The sequence below is a fragment of the Phacochoerus africanus genome, chromosome X (assembly GCF_016906955.1).
Source record: "Phacochoerus africanus isolate WHEZ1 chromosome X, ROS_Pafr_v1, whole genome shotgun sequence".
Taxonomy (NCBI): domain Eukaryota; kingdom Metazoa; phylum Chordata; class Mammalia; order Artiodactyla; family Suidae; genus Phacochoerus; species Phacochoerus africanus.
Window position 1 is genome coordinate 115819862 of NC_062560.1, and position 17841 is coordinate 115837702.

The following is a 17841-nucleotide window of genomic DNA, read 5'->3' on the forward strand; positions in this document are numbered from 1 at the left end:
CAGAAATTAACTGGACTATAAAATTTTCATAGGGATTAGAGTTTTATCACTATTTCTTATAAATTTAATTGAGATTAAATGAAGACTCAAAGATCTTCTCACAGAGAATTTTGGTAATTTTCCCCCCTTGTTTTAGCAATGCAGCATGCTCTGAAGCAAGTCGAGTCTACTGATTTTCAGCAGTTACAACTACATTTCAGGTTATGACTGTGCCCCTCCACTAATCTTTCAAAGTGATCAGGCTTCTCTTTTTAAAAAAAAAAATTTTTTTTTTGGTCTTTTTAGGGCTGCACTCATGGCATATGGAGGTTTCCAGGCTAGGGGTCCAATTGGAGCTGTAGCCACCGACCTACGCTATGGCCAGAGCAACACAGGATCTGAGCCGCATCTGCAACCTACACCACAGCTCACGGCAATGCCAGATCCTTAAACCCACTGAGCGAGGCCAGGGATCGAAACTGCGTCCTCATGGATGCTAGTCAGATTCGTTTCCACTGAGCCATAATGGGAACTCTATACTTTAATTAAAAAAAAATTTTTTTTTAGGAGTTCCCATCATGGCTTAGCGGAGAACAAAACTGACTAGCATCCATGAAGACACAGGTCCGATCCCTGGCCTTGCTCAGGGGGTTAAGGATCTGGCGTTGCCGTGAGCTGTGGTGTAGGTTCCAGATTCGGCTTGGATCCCACAGTTCTGTGGCTGTGGTGTAGGCTGGTGGCTGTAGCTCTGATTTGACCCCTAGCCTGGGACCTTCCATATGCCACAGGTGCAGCCCTAAAAAGACCTCCCCCCAAAAAAAGTATAGTTGATTTACAATGTTATGTCAATTTCTGCTATACAGTAAAGTGACCCAGTCTCATATCTATCTATCTATCTATCTATCTATCTATCTATCTATCTACCTAGTCTTTTTCTCATATTATCTTCCATCATGTTCTATCCTGAGATTGGATAGAGTTCCCTATACTGTACAGTAGGGCCTCATTGCTTATCCTTTCTAAATGTAATAGTTTGCATCTATTAACCCCAAACTCCCAGTCCGTCCCCCTCCCTCCCCCTACCCTTTGGCAACCACAAGTCCTGTATATATCCCTGAGTCTGTTTCTGCTTTGTAGATAGGTTCAGTTGTGCCATATTTAAGATTCCACATATCAGTGAATCATATGGTATTTTCCTTCTCTTTCTGACTTATTTCACTTAGTATGAGAATCTCTCGTTGCACCCGTGTTGCTGAAAATGGCATTATTTCATTCTTTTTAATGGCTGAGTGGTATTCCACTGTACATATGTTCTGCTAAATCAGGAAAAAAACAAGAATGTCCACTTTCACCACTGTTATTCAGCATAGCTTTGGAAGTCCTAGCCATGGCAATCAGAAAAGAAAAAGAAATAAAAATAATTCAAATTGGAAGAGAAGTAAAACTATCACTATTTGTAGACGACATGATACTATACCAAGAAAATCCTAAAGACACTGCCAGAAAACTTAGGGCCCATTAATGAATTTGGCAACGTTTCAAGATACAAAATTGATATAGAGAAATCAATTGTACTTCTATACACTAGCAATGAAAGATCAGAAAGAGAAATTAGGAAAACGATCGCATTTACCATTGCATCATAAAGAATAAAATACCTAGGAATAAACCAACCTAAAGAGACAAAAGGTCTATACTCTGAAAACTATAAGATCCTGATGAAAGAAATCAAAGACGACGCAAACAGATGGAAAAATACACCATGCCCTTGGACTAGAAGAATCAATATTGTCAAAATGACTATACTACCCAAGGCAATCTACAGTTTCAGTGCAATCCCTATCAAATTACCAAGGACATTTTTCACAGAACTAGAACAAAAGATTTTAAAATTTATACGGAAACACAAAAGCCTTTTCTTAATGCTACTGAAAACCGAAACTAAGCATTAGGACACTTGGGTTCCGGTCCTGGCTCTGCCACTAGCTAGCCATGCCATCTTGAATGAATCACCTTCTCCCCCGCCCTCTCTGCCCCAGGTCTCAATTTCTCTACGTGTAAAATGAGATGATCCCTAAGGTCATTCCAACTTAGACAGCCTATATTTTGAAATAAATTAATAGTTATGACAAGACCTATGAGTAGTTGCCAGAGTGGGGCTTAAAGAAAAGGACATGTTTTGGTCAATTAAAGAATAAAGAATTGGCAGTCATGGATTTGGCACTTAGCTCCAAGTTGAGTGCCTCCACCTATTAGCACAGTAGGATCTATTTCAGCCATGCTCTTTGTGGGCTGCCTGAGCATAACAGAGGTAGAGGGGTCTGGCCATTTCTGCCCAGCATGAGACTCCTATACTGGGCAGTATTCGTTCTGGAGTTTCTATGGCATTGGCTGAGACTTTGTCAGATCTGCATCCCAGTCTGAGTCTCTCCCTGCTCAGTTCTGCTTCTCCTCTTTTTATGCAGGTGTTACCCATACCATACGCTTCTCAAACATTTAACTCTTTCTCAGACCCTGGGAGACCCAGATGATAATATGGCAGTATTTTTAGAGCAAAGACATAGAAATCTCAAGACTTGTTGAATAGATGGTGATTGGACTAGTAGGAAACATTCGGCTTGAGAAACAGTTGAAAATCAAGCTGGAGAGGTAGACAGGGGTCAAATTAGTTAGGTTGGTTGACACTGTCATGTAGAGATAGAGTTAAGGTTGGTGTCAAACTGGAGCCTCAGGTCAGTCCCATCTTCAGTCACCTACCTGGACCATCCTCCTGGCCAGCAAATGACTCTCTACATAACAGAAGATGGTTGCATCTGCAGAACTATGTGGTCTATATCAGTGACTCCCAAAAGCCCCACTGGGTGCATATTATCACCTGGAGTCCATGGTGAAAAGAAATATTCCTCCTTTCTCTCCTCGACTTACTGAATCAGAGTCTCTGGGGACAAGATACTCCTCATTCCCCATCATCCACCCAGCCCTACCCCCTGCCTTTAGTCTTGTGTGTAAGCAAATGTCTCAGTTTCCTATTACTTCTGTAACATATCACCACAAATTTAGTGGCTTAAGACAAGGCAAATTGCTTCTCTTACAGTTCTGGAGACCAGAAGTCCTTCTACATGGGTCTCACTGGGCTGAATCAAGGTGTCTGTGAGGCTGCATTCCTTCTGGAGGATTTAGGGAAGGGTCTGTTTCCTTACCCTTTCCAGCTTCTACAGGCTGCCCACATTCCTTGGCCTATGGTCTCCTGCCTTCATCTTCAAATCAGCACCACTGAATCTCTTTGATCATTCTTTCATAGTTACATCTTTCCTGACTCTCTTTTTTTACCTTCATCTTCCATTTTTAAGGATCCTTGTGATTATATTGGGCCCCAAATATTCAGAATGATCCCCCTGCTTCAAGTTCAGCTGATTAGCAACCTTAATTCCATCTGTACCCTTAGTTTCTTTTTGCCATGTAACATATTCACAGCTTCTGGGGATCAGGAAGTGGACAGCATTGGGTTATTATTCTTCCTGCCATGCTAGGCTTGGAAACCACTGACCTATGTGATATAACTGTTTCTTCTTGGGGCCATTTATCAGAGGACATCTGTTTAGCAAATCTGTATGGCAGAATTGGTGGGGGGTTTTTTTGTCCCTTCTTTTTTTTTTTTTTTTTTTTGCTATTTCTTGGGCCGCTCCCGCGGCATATGGAGATTCCCAGGCTAGGGGTCTAATTGGAGCTGTAGCCACCGGCCTACACCACAGCCACAGCAACACGGGATCTGAGCCGCGTCTGCAACCTACCCCACAGCTCACGGCAACGCCGGATCCTTAACCCACTGAGCAAGGGCAGGGATCGAACCCGAAACCTTATGGTTCCTAGTCGGATTCGTTAACCACTGCACCACGACGGGAATTCCGGTGGGGTTTTTTTTAAAGGAAGAGACTACTCTAAAAAAACATGCATACCCCTTGACCAAGCAACTTCACCTCTAGAAATATGTCCAATGAAAATAATTTGACAAACGTACAAAAATTTAAGTACACAGATGTTTAACACTGCATTGTTTATTCTAGTGAAAAATCAAGAAGAACATAAATCCTCCAAAGCAGGGCATTCATTAATCAAATTCGGGCCCATCCATCCAATATAACATAATATATAGCACTTAAAATGATGCTATAGATCTATATTCATGAAAATGCATATTAAGTACAAAAAAGCTATATATACTCACTGCACACACATGTACTTTAAGCTCATTATAAAATATGCGTATATAATTAAAATAGGTGTAATTGTTTTGTGTGTGTGTGTGTTTTGGTTTTTTTTGGGGGGGTGAGTTGTTCAACTGAGTTTGCTAGTATTTTATTGAGGATTTTTGCGTCTAGAGTCTTTAGGGATATTGACATGTAGTTTTCTTGTAGTGTCTTTTTTTAAAAATTATAGTTGACTTACAATATTGTGCCAGGTGTAAGTGTTTTGTACAGTACTGTTTGTAGCAGCAGAAAAACTATGAGTGATCCCAATTTCTGGGATTGGCTAAGTGAACGATAATACATCTCCACAGTTGAATACTATGGAGCAGGTATTAAGAATCAGGTAGATTTATAGCCATTGCTATGGAAAGACATGTAAAATATAGCATTAGTTGAGAAAGGCAAGCTACAAAATAACCAGTTTAGTACCATCTTCTTCCTTTTTTTTGAAGGAGGTGTTCGTATAGAGTTGTTGTTTTGCAAAATGCCGTCCAATTCCAGAGGTAGGGGTACCATTCTCATCCTATCACATGATATTCCATGTGACCAACGCTCTCTCTGAAACACAAGGGGTGTGAGTGTGTGCACACACACGTACCTGCAGGTAGGTTTGTGTGTGTTTATGCACAGTATGTGTATACAGCACATGTGCATTTGTACATGCATAGGAAAGGCACAGACAACTACTGAGATAATCTCAGACGATATCTTTTTTTAATTTAATGAATTTTATTTTTTTCCATTATAGCTGGTTTACAGTGTTCTGTCAATTTTCTACCGTACAGCGAGGCGACCCAGCCACTCATACACATATACATTCCTTTTTCTCACATGATCATGCTCCATCACAAGTGATCAGACATAGTTCCCAGTGCTATACAGCAGGATCCCATTGCTTATCCATTCCAGAGGCTATAGTTTGCATCTATTAACCCCAAACTCCCAGTCCATCCCACTCCCTCCCCCTCCCCCTCCCCGTTGGCAACCACAAGTCTGTTCTCCATGTCCATGATTTTCTTTTCTGGTGAAGGGTTCATTTGTGCCCTATATTAGATTCCAGGTATAAGTGCTATCATTTGGTATTTGTCTTTCTCTTTCTGACTTATTCACTCAGGATGAGAGTCCCTAGTTCCATCCATGTTGCTGCAAATGGCATTATTTCGTTCTTTTTGATGGCTGAGTAGTATTCCATTGTGCATATATACCACATCTTAGTCCATTCCTCTGTCGATGGACATTTAGGTTGTTTCCATGTCTTGGCTACTGTGAATAGTGCTGCAATGAACCTGCGGCTGCATGAGCTCAGACAAGATGTTAATGGTAAGTTCCTTTAGGGAGCGGGACTGGGGAGATTGTGTGAGTGTGTATGTGCGAGTGTGTGTGTCATTTTACTTTTTACGTTATACCTTTTTGTTCTGCTTGGACATTTTACAAGCATGAGTCACTTTCATGAGAAAAGTTTGAGAAAAATGAACGGCGGTTAGCTTTGAGGGGGGTGGTAATTGTGAGAGAGCAGAATGTGTTCTGTTCTTTCAGCACTTCCCTGGTAACTCACACCAACTCTCCTTTCAGGGCCTGTTCCTTTTGTAATACTGGAAGAGAGTCAGTGTCCTCTGGGGGCAGATCCAGCTTCACGAGATTACCAGGGCCAGGCCTCTGCCTTCAGATGGAGACGTTGTTTTTAGTTATCTAGGACAAATCATTGCTCATCAGAAGAGTATTAGTAATCTTCCCCGGGAAATATTAATTACCTGTATTTAGTGATGATTTTCTTTCTTGAATAGTTACGACGCTATAGAAATAAAAATTCATTTTAAAAAAACATCTATTTTCTGTTACGAAGTGACTTTTACATACACTGTCACTTTCAAACCTTACAGTGACCCTATGACAAATGAGGACACTGAGGCTCAGGGAGAGGTTTCCAGATTGTCAAAATGGGGAAGAGGGAAGGAACAGATGTTTCACGAGCACCTACTGTGTGCTAGTTGCAGTATCTAACTTACCTAACTTTATCTTCACAACATATAGGTGTTATTCGCACCTTGCAGACAAGGAAACCGTGGCTGTGAGAGCTGCAATCATTTCCCTCATGGTCACTGTCTCAGTGTGTTCAAGCTGCCATAACAACTTAGCACAGACAGGGTGGCTCGAATAACAGAAATTTACTTCTCACAGTTCTGGGGGGCTGGGAAGCCCCAAATCAAGGCAGAGGCAGATCCAGTGTTTGGTGTGAGCCTGCTTCCTGGTTCAGGGACGGCCGTCTTCCTGCTGTGTCCTCTTCGGGTGAGGGAAGGGAAGAGGGAGTTCTCTGGGTTTCTTTTCTTTTCTTTCTTTTTTTTTCATTTATTTTTTTGTCTTTTTAGGGCTGCACCCATGGCATATGGAGGTTCCCAGGCTAGGGGTCCAAGTGGAGCTATAGCTGCCGGCCTACACCACAGCCAGAGCAACTCTGGATCCCAGTCGCGTCTTTGACCTACACCACAGCTCACGGCAATGCCAGATCCTTCACCCATTGAGCAAGGCCAGGGATCGAACCCACATCCTCATGGTTCCCAGTCGGATTCGTTAACCACTGCGCCAGGACAGGAACTCCTCTGGGCTTCTTTTCCAAGGGCACTAATCCCATTCTTAAGGGCTCCACCCTTGCGACCTAATCACTCTCAAAGGCCCACTTCCTAATACCATCACAATGAGGGGTAGGTCAAAACATGTACATTTGGGGGGGACCCAAACATTCAGTCTCTAGCAACCACACAGCTTGAAACTTCGCAGAGGCAGCATGCCAAACCTGCTCTCCCTTTTCTAAGGAAATCGTTCTGCCAGCCTACTGGGATCTCTTTGTGACTTTTCCCTGATGAGTCTTAAATTCTCTTGACTGGATCCTTTAATTCAAAAAAGAGTTAATTTTCACTTTTTATTTTTACAGAATACAGAAACCTGCATTTCACTTATTTATTTACTGCCTTTTTGCCATTTCTTGGGCCGCTCTCGCGGCATATGGAGGTTCCCAGGCTAGGGGTCGAATCGGAGCTGTAGCCACCAGCCTACGGCAGAGCCACAGCAATGCGGGATCCGAGCCGCGTCTGCGACCCATACCACAGCTCACGGCAACGCCGGATCCTTAACCCACTGAGCAAGGCCAGGGATCGAACCCGCAACCTCATGGTTCCTAGTCGGATTTGTTAACCACTGAGCCACGAAGGGAACTCCTGAATCCTGCATTTTAAGGTCTTAAAACTTCTGCTCCCGGCTCTCCCTGGCAAGGGTGGTGGCAAACAGGAACTCAGCTCTGAGATTTAAAAAATATAAACACATCACTAATTTAGATTCATTTTGTTATTCCCAAGTAGTGGGCAGGGAAGGGAGAGAAGCGTTTTTGCGGGAATTATTCCTTTTAGAAAACAACAACAACAACGACTCTGGCCCATAAAAGGATCGGCTATGAGTGATCCCCTGATAAAACCTCCTGAGGGGGAGGAGGAGGGGGGCGTTGTTGTTCACTGGTACAGAGTCTCCGTTTTGCAAGATGGAAAGTTCTGGAAATCTGCTGTGCAACATTGTGAAAATACTTTACAGGACTGAACTGTACACTTAGAAATAGTTAAGATGGTAAATTTCACATTATGTGCTTTTTTTTTTTTACCACATTTGAACTTTATTTTTTATTTTATTTTATTTTATTTTGTCTTTTTGTCTTTTCTAGGGCTGCACCTGCAGCATATGGACATTCCCAGGCTAGGAGTCTAATCAGAGCTGTAACCCCCGGCCTACACCACAGCCATAGCAACATGGGATCCGACCCGTGTCTGTGGCCTACACCACAGCTCACGGCAATGCAAGATCCTTAACCCATGGAGCAAGGCCGGGGATAGAACCCGCAACCTCATGGTTCCTAGTCGGATTCGTTAACCACTGAGCCACAACGGGAATTCCCACATTTGAACTTTGGAAAAAATTTTCTTAGAGAGTTCTGGAACTTTCAAATGATGTCCCAGAAAGGAAAAAAGAGAGCGGGAGAGGTTGTGCTCTAGCAATGCACGTATGCTGTTTATCCTTGACCCCCCCGCCCCCACCCCGGAGTCAATGCAGACCCAAACCTCTCATGCTCACGACAAGGTGAGGAATCAAGCCACAGAGCTGATAATAACAGAATGAGGGAGCTGACCATTTCCCTGCGCTATAATTTCTATATGAAACCATCCACAGTGAGCTGGGCCCTCGGAGACTTTCTCCAAGACCATTAACTTAAAAAATATTTATGAGTCAGCTATTTTTGGTCGTGCCACTAGATGGTACAAAAACCTAGTTTTCTGGTAATGAGTTGCTCACGCTGTGAAGGCAACAGCGGAGGATTACATTTCAAACCCCATGAACACATTCCCCGTGAAGCTGGAAAGTGAAATGCGTTGAAATAGCATCCGGGGCAAACAGCACTACAGTCTCATGTCCTGTTAAGTGGCTTCCAGCTTTTGCTAATATCAGAAAAGGCAGTTTGGGAAAGACAATCAGGACCCCTTTCCAATTTCCCAACCCTTTCCCTGGGATTTTGTGTCCCCAAACCTAACTGCAATGGTGACATGTCCACTTTAACTGGCTCAACCTCAGTAACTTCCAGAATTATTGAAATTATGGTAGGAATGTTTCCAATTCTAGGTCCAAAGAGCTTGATACTTTGAGAGTATGTTGTCTTTTCTACTGAAAAGAGAAATGCTTTGGAGTTCCAGAAGAAGGGGTAAGCAGGCTTCTGTTTACATACAGTGAAAAAAAGAGAGAGAACAAATTCATGGTTGTAAAATGTCGAGGTTCTAAATGGAATAAAACTAGAATTTAAAAATGGGAAGCCAAGAGTTCCCGTCATGGCTCAGTGGTTAACGACTCCGACTAGGAACCAAGAGGCTGCGGGTTCGATCCCTGGCCTCACTCAGTGAGTTAAAGATCCGGCGTTGCGCTGAGCTGTGGTGTAGGTCGCAGACGTGGCTCGGATCCCATGTTGCTGTGGCTGTGGTATAGGCCGGTGGCTACAGCTCCAATCAGATCCATATGCAGTGGGTACAGCCCGAGAAAAGACGAAAAAAAAGAAAATGGAAGCCAAATACCAGATGAACCTGTTAACGTGTCTTCTCATATCACTGACATTGAATTTGATTTCATCCTCAAAACTTGAAGGTCACCCGTCAAGTCTCCATTCGTTGACACTATAACATATAACCACGCAGGAAGTTCCAGAAATTCCAGTGTATTTCCCTGCTCACGAACGAACACATTTTGTGATGTGAAAACAACAAATAACCAACAGATGTTTTAACCAGGCAGAAATCCAACCAATGAACTTTTCAGACTTATTGTTACCTGTCACCTGAAGCTGATGGCTTCGATAATTCCGAATAAACCGAAAAGCACTATGGCCACCCACTTGCTAAATGAAAGCGCTAGCTTGCAGAAGGACAATACCCAGGGCTGACTCCTCTCTCTTGTATCGTGCCTAGCACAGCGGCTGGCACAGGGACCTCGTTCCATAAAAGTTGGTTCAAAAAATAAATGAAAATAGCATTGTGCCACTGACCAAGTGATATTACTGTTGGCCAACAAAGAGAACAGATGGACTTTACACATCCTTCCTGGACCTGCACCCTCACCCCTGGGTTAGATGCCCTCCTCTGAGCATCTACGACGCCCCGGTCGTCCCCATCACAGCACCACCCCATGTTTATCCCAACTGACTATCCCCTTGTCTGAGTTCCCCCTTAGACTGTGAGCTAGGTCTGCTCTGATCATCAGTGCACTTCCTGTGCCATGTTTAGGAATGACCGGATGCAGGTTCCAGAAGCACAAGGTTAAGGCTAAGGAAGGATGGATTTACCACTCTTTCTGCACGTGTTCTTGCTCAGCCAACTGTGTGACCTGGGGCCGCGTATCTGTACCTGGGCTTCCTGGGAGCTGGCTGCAGAGCAGTGGGCTCAGGGCCGGACTCCAAGGGGGCGCAGGGCAGGTCCCTGACATCAGGGCTCTGAGAGATCTCAGGCTGGAGGGAAGCTGTCCCTTCCAGAACAAAGTTCACAGGAGAAGCTTAGTCCTAGCCTCAGACAGACAGAGCTTCGGGTCCATTTCTAGCACTTTCTGACCAACTTTGGGCAATGACCTCATCCCTCTGAACCTCATTACTTTATCAGGGTTTGTTCTGAGCATTTTATCATGGCCATTGACTATCCTCAAGATGAATTCCTAATTGCCCACGTGTGGGTTTTAGCATTTGGACAATTTCGAGTAATATTAAGAGCTATGATTTACTGAGCGCACATCGTGTACCAGGCTCCAGGCTAAGTGCTTTAGACGCATCATCTCATTGAATCTTCACAATAAACCTTTGAGGCAGGAATTAGTGTTGCTATTTTACCGATAAGGAAATTAAAGCTCCGAGCAGTACCATAAGTGGCCCAGTTCACGCAGCTGGTAAGCTGGATAGCTGGGATTCAAGCCTGGTTTTGTCTGACTCCAAAGCCCACACTCTTAACCCCTTCATTCAACTGCTGTAGAGTAATTAAGGGATATTAAAATGGAACCTTGTAAAAGCCAGAGAATAAATAAATAGAAAGCTTTTGCCTTCTCTTGAAAGGCCATTAGTTCCAGCAGGCTTTTGGTGTCAAATGGAAAAAATAATAAGGTTGGCCCATCAATTAGTAAAAGCAGGCCCTTCTTTCCATTGCTAGCTAAAATAATTACCAGCCATTCAATCACTTTAAATGACTCCAACCCGGGCCGGTGCGGCTTTCCACTAACTACAGAACATCAAAATAATAGGTAGATGGCAGCTCTAAGGGACCTTTGAATGCATTGTTAAAAAACATTATTAAAAACAAAACAAAAGCAGAAGTTCCCAGTTCTCAATCTACTAAAGCCAGGCACTCTTTCCAAATTCGGTAAGACCTTTTGTCAAATGCACTGCGCTCCGTGTGAAGGAAGTAGGAAGCGCCGCCGTCCTTCCCCGGAGAGCTGCAGACTGCACGGAGGTCCGTCCTGGTGTGGCCAACAATGGGAATGGCCCTGGTGACGAAAACTACTCCTCTTGTTGCTAAGGTTTCAGGCCGAAATGTGCAAACTGCTAAGTTTCGGGGAAACATTTTAGTCAAACTGAGCGCAATTTCCACCCCTTAGGAGGGAGGCCAAATGCTGCGCAAGGTCCGAGATGCACGGAGACCTGGCCGGTACCCGGGCTTTCGCGGACACCGGCTCGGCTTGGGGCGGGGGGGTGGTGGTGGCGGGGGGTGGTGGTGCGGGGAGGGGAGGTGGTGGCGGGAGGGGTGGCGGGGAGGGTGGCGGCGGGAGGGGTGGCGGGGGGGGTGGCGGCGGGGGGGGGGGGCGGCGGGGGGGGGGGTGGCGGCGGGGGGGGGGGGTGGCGGGGGGGGGGGGGGGGGGTGGCGCGGAGGGGGGGGGGGGTGGCGGCGGGGGGGGGTGGCGGCGGGGGGGGGGTGGCGGCGGGGGGGGGGGGGGGGGTCTCTGCTGCCCTCTGCTGGCCACAGGCTGGTCCTGCAGCCGCCCAGAAAGTCACTCCAAAGTGCCGCTTCTGGGGCCTCTCCTCCTATTGCCAGCTCACTCTCACCGCCACCGACTAGTACCACGTACCCGATGCCTCTCGGGACCAGGTACTGAGCCACGTGCTGTGGAGACAGAGGTTAAGTCCCGGACCGAATCCCAAACATAGTCACAATAAAGTGCAGTTAGCGTCACCAGAGGGGATGGAGCAGGATGCCTGAGCTCCAACTCTCCACTGCTAAGTGAGGTTCTGGGAAAATAATAATGCCACCCTCTCGCATCTGCCCAGGGCTTGATCGTTTTCAGCATTCGCTTAGTACACACCTCATTTGATCATCACAACAAACCAGTGCGATTTGCAGAGCGAGCGCTCAGAGAGGGTGCATGAGTTGCCAAATGCAGCCCAGTGCGCTGATAGGTTACAGAGCTTAGACTTGACTGGCTGACTTGGAATCCACTTCCTTTCCTCCTGCATCACTGCTTCCTGATGCCTCCTAAGAAGTGGGTCGATCGAGGTTAAGGTCAAGTGCTCCCAGAGTCCGTCCATTGCTCTAGCTAGCTTTATTTCTCTTGTGTCCCCCATCTTTTAAATGGCAAGAATAAGAGTACTTATAAGGGTATTTTGAGGACTAAATGAGTAGAGGCTTATGCCAGTCATGTAGTTAACACTTAACCATCAGCTCTCAAGATCACTGTCAACACGTGGGGTAGACCACTTGGGGCACGTGTGGCGAGTCCAGTCTGCCAGCTCATTTTTCAGTCTTCCGGGGACCGTACCTCTGCCTCTTGTCTCCAGGAGGACCTGCAGGAATAAGAGGCTGCAGAGGCTGGAAGAGCGAATTCTGCCCTGGAGAGGTGACCCTGCCTTTCTAGGGAGGGGGACAGCGGGAATGAGCTCAGGCACCAGGACCTGGAAAAGAGGATTTTATAATGTTCTTGTTAAGATCAATCCTGGAGTTCTCTTGTGGTGCAGCAGGTTAAGGATCCGGCATTGTCACTGTAGGGGCTTGGGCTGCTGCTGTGGCCTGGGTTGCATCCCTGGCCCGGGAACTGGCCACATGCTGTGGGAGTGGCCAAAAACAAAAGGAACAAAAAAACCCACAAAATAATCTCATCAATTGGTGTGTCAGTATTGCTCTGGACTCATCAGTGAAGAGTCACCTGCCACGGCGTCAGAGACCAGACATGTACATTCGCGGTTTAATTAAATTACGCTTTAAGAGACACAAATGTTTGGTATGTGTATACATATATTTTAAGGCTGAACCTGCGACACATGGAAGCTCCTGGGCTGGGGGTCCCTGAAGCTTACACCACAGCCACAGCAACACCACAGCCAAGCTGCATCTAAAACACCAGATCCTTAACCCACTGAGTGAGGCCAAGGATCAAACCCACATCCTCACGGAGACTACATCAGGTTCTTAACCCACTGAGACACAATGGGCACTCCTGGTATGTATATCTTTCAATTTTTGCAGTCATCTTGATTTTCAATATTATGTTAGCTTCGGGTATACAACATAATGATTCAAAATTGTTATATACATTATACCCCATTTAAAGATATTATAAAATACTGGCTATATATTCTGTGCTGTACAATATATCTTGTAGCTTGTTTATTGATATACATTTTAATAGCTAGAAATGGCTCTCGTTAACAGGACATTTATCAGAGAAAGACCGTGTAATATGTACCCATATAAGCAGTTGGAGCCTTTTATCTGGCTGTAAATACAGGCGCAGCTCGTTTTAATGTGCTTCGTTTTATTGTGCCTTACAGATATTGGTGGGGTTTTTTTTGTTTTTGTTTTTGTTTTTTTTTTTTACAAATTGAAGGTTTGGGGCAGCCCTGCATCCAGCAAGTCTATCGGTGCCATTTTTCCAGCAGCATTTGCTCACTTCAAGTCCCTGTGTCACTTTTGGTAATTCTCACAATATTTCAGATTTTTTCATTATTATTCTCTTTGGTATGGTGACCTGTGAACTTCGATGCTACTACTATGACTCACTGAGGTCTCAGATGATGGTTAGCATTTTCAGCAATAAGGTTTCCACTCCAGGGATCAAACCCATGTCACAATAGTGACAACACCAGGTCCTTAACTGCAGGCCACCAGGGAACTCCAGCATAAGGCTTTCTTTTTTTAAGGCCGCACTCACGGCATATGGTGGTTCCCAGGATAGGGGTCTAATCGGAGTTCCAACTGCCAGCCTACACCACAGCCACAGTAATGCCAGATCCAAGCCTCGTCTTCCACCTACACCACAGCTCACGGCAACGCCGGATCCTTAACCCACTGATCGAGTCCAGGGATCGGATCTGCAACTTCACGGTTCCTAGTCGGATTCGTTTCCGCTGAGCTGCAATGGGAACTCCTATGGCATTTTTATTTTATTTTATTTATTTATTTATTTATTGTCTTTTTGCCTTTTCCAGGGTCGCACCCGCAGCATACGGAGGTTCCCGGGCTAGGGGTTGAATTGGAGCTGTAGCCATCGGCCTACGCCACAGCCACAGCAACGCAGGATCCCCGACCCACTGAGTGAGGCCAGGGATCGAACCTGCATCCTCATGGATGCAAATCAGATTCATTTCCCCTGAGCCACGATGGGGTCTCTGCACCAGTTCCTCTTAAATGTGTTCTGCCACCTGTTTTCTCTGCATGGTTTAAATGACACCCTTATCAATTAGCAGTTCCTCCCTATACCTCCCCTGATATCTTACAGCTCCCCCCCTCCAGCAATGTACAATGGTCAGATTTCTTTGGGAGGCTTTCTTTTCTTTTCTTTTTTTCCACACCCACGGCATGCAGAAGTTCCAGAGCCAGGGGCTGAACCAGCACCACGGCAGTGACCCGAGCCACTGCAGTGACAGCACCGGATCCTTAACCCACTGAGCCACCAGGGAACTCCTTTGGGAGTCATTCTTGATCCATCCCTCTCCTTAGGTTCATACAAGGAAACACTTAAGACCCAGCTATGCTGAAGTGCACATGGTTGCCAATTGAAACATGCTTTTCCTTTTTTTTTTTTTTGGTTTTTTGTTTTTGGGTCACTTCCTGTGGCATATGGAGGTTCCCAGGCTAGGGGTCGAATCGGAGCTGTAGCTGCCGGTCTACGCCAGAGCCACAGCAAGGCAGGATCCGAGCAGCATCTGCGACCTACACCACAGCTCATGACAACGCCGGATCCTTAACCCACTGAATTTCCCTCTAAGCGCTGCTTTTGCGACATCCCATAGATTTTGAATGATTGTGTCGTCTTTATCATTTGCAGATCCTTAACCCACTGAGTGAGGCCAGGGATGGAACCCAAATCCTCACAGAGACTACATCGGGTCCTTAACCCACTGAGCCACAACGGGAACTCCCTCCCCAGAGATTCTGACTTAATTCATTTAGAGTGCAGCCAGACATCACGGGGTTTTAAAGCTGGCCAGGGGATTCTAACAGGCAGGCAGCGCTGAGGCCCCTTGCTTGATTCTGGGCAGGCGTCATGGGCCGTGTGATAACTTGGTCTTAGAATGACTTTAGTTCCCCCCGCCCAGTGGTGTCCAAACTGCAAGCCCAAAGTTCGAGAAACCCACACTCCAGAGTGACTCGCTGGGGTTTGGTGCTAAATCTTAAAACGCCCACTTCCCAGGGCAGGGTGACTCAATTGTGAAGTCGCACCGCCCCCGCCCCCTCCTTTTTAGTTCCTCTGGCCCCACGCTTGCGCCTGTTTTATAATTAGCAGTTGATTGGCATGAAAACCACCTTCCTTCCTGAACGCGGCCTCGCAATTGTGTGTTTCAACTTCTGACCCAGATGCCGGCCGACCGACCGACCGACCGACCGCTTCAGGGGCTTTGTTTGTTTGTTTTGCTTGCTTTTTCTTCTCGCTCACTACATTCTCCAAAGGCCTTTGGCAGCTTGGAAGCGGAGTCAGGCTATTTCTGCACACAAATAGAAGAGCGCCTTTCTAAGCTTCTGTTTGCAGCAATGGTAGAAAAACTTATTTTTCTTTTTGCAGGAAAAGATAAAAACCACCAGCCATGGGGGACCAAGACTCAAGGTTCACTGAGACGATTCAGTTTTTCATGTGCTGCTGAGAGTTTGTACGCCTTCTGAGGTCAGGCTTTAGCCAATCGGGCCTCTCTTGTTTGCAGGGAGACTACTCATTGGGTTTTGGGGTGCTGCCACCATGGATGGTTTTGAAACCTTTACTCACCAGTTTAGTACTGGCCAAGGCAGAGGTACCACTACAGCTTTTTCCCTGAGAAGGTTTCTCCTGCAAAAGCCTCTCACTTCCTTTTCAAAGTTGACTTCTTTCGCTCATCAGCAAGAACATGAAAATGTCTTTTTTCACTTCTCCATCTCCCCAACTCAGCAACTTAGCGCGCCTCCGACACTTTGATTTATTCAAATCAGGCAAAATGTCAACCTATTGAAGATCCGTGAGGGCCGTGGGTAGTGTCACCCACCGCCCCGAAAAGCCAACGGATCTCAGCTCTCTGAACGGATGTCGGAGGGGCAAAGCTGAGCCTGCGTGCGGGGTCTCTTCCTGCCGTGGAGTAACTCAAGGTGACTTGGGCACATTACTGAGGAAGCCAGGTCTCCTGCCACTTTGAATGGCACCATCTTGGCCGAAAGGAAAATAAGTCGCTGAGAATTTCCCCCCACACTTTGGGATTTCTTAGAGAGCCACCGCATCATTCTGCCAGCTCATGAAGTAGAACCTTTTGATCCCCACCATAGTCTGATCTTATGGGACTGGTAACAGCCCTGGCACAGTGACAGTTCAGATGAGGTCTTTATGCGAGCCCTATGAACTGATCTGTCAGGATGGGCACGGAGGTGGGAAGGCCCATGGTGTCTTAGGTATCGCTATGATTTTCTTTAACAGCCAAGATTGATTGATTGCTTTTCTTTCTTCCTTTTTTGGCCATCCCTTGGCGTATGGAGTTCCCAGGCCAGGGACTGAACCTGAGCCACAGCTGCAACCTATGTTGCAGTTGCCGCGATGCCAGATCCTTAAACTCACTGTGCCAGGCCGGGGATTGAACCTGTGACCTGCTGCTGCACAGACACTGGGATCCCACTGTGCTACGGCGGGAACTCCACTGTGATTATTAAATGTTCCTTCCCAGAGGTTTCCACCAGTGCCTGAAACGTAGGCTTCCTATGACCGGGGTTTGGCCTCAAACACTGCGACTCTTTCTGTGGTTCTGGGCTGCTGGTGTCCGGCCCGGTGCTCTGGGAGAGTCAGAACCATTACAAGAAATCACAGGGAAATGTCTAAAGTCTCCTGTTGGAATGGAATTCGGTGGACTCTAATGGGTCTTGAAATAATTGGATCAGTGTCTGAGGCTTGGAAAGGCAGGGAAACTGCTCAGCAGGGAAACACATTGGCCCAGCCAGTAAGAAGTTGGTCCTGAGGTGTTGGGTACAACAGAGAGCTGCCCTTGCTCTTGGCTGAGGCTGGATGGCTTCCTCTCGAGCATTTGTCAAGTGACCTTTGTAGGGAAGCAAAACTTGCCACCGCAAAATACCTCTTTGGAGGTGGATTGTTTTGAGCTGAAAATAATCAAAGCCCAAAGGACTCAGGAAGAAACTTTGACCTTCTTTTAGGCCCCCTCTGTGCTTAAAAGAGTTTACACAGAGGGCCTGTTCCCGGAATAGGGCGACCAGCAGAGACACCTGCAAAGAACCCGGGCTGGGTGCGGTGGGGGGAGCGGGGCCCGGAGAGCAGAGTCCACTCTGTTTTCCATTGTGTCTGCAGGGCCCAGCAAACATTCATTTAGCAAACATTTGCTTTTCCATCTCTGTGTCAATGGCCCTCCTCCCCTGTGAGGTCCCAAACCACGACCCCCAACATCCTCTTTTATCTTTAGCGGAGGATGGAACTTAAGGGAAGGGCTTCATCCACCTGGGGAGGGACTCAGTCCTCCTGGGTCGCTCTCATGCATCTGTGGTTTGCAACTTTGGTGTGATTCTCTCCTATCAATCTGTCTCATGTCAAGTTAATTCTTAGACCCCCCCCCCAGAAAAATCTAGAAGTGTAGAGGAAAATCTCTTCCTCCCCAACACCCTTGTGG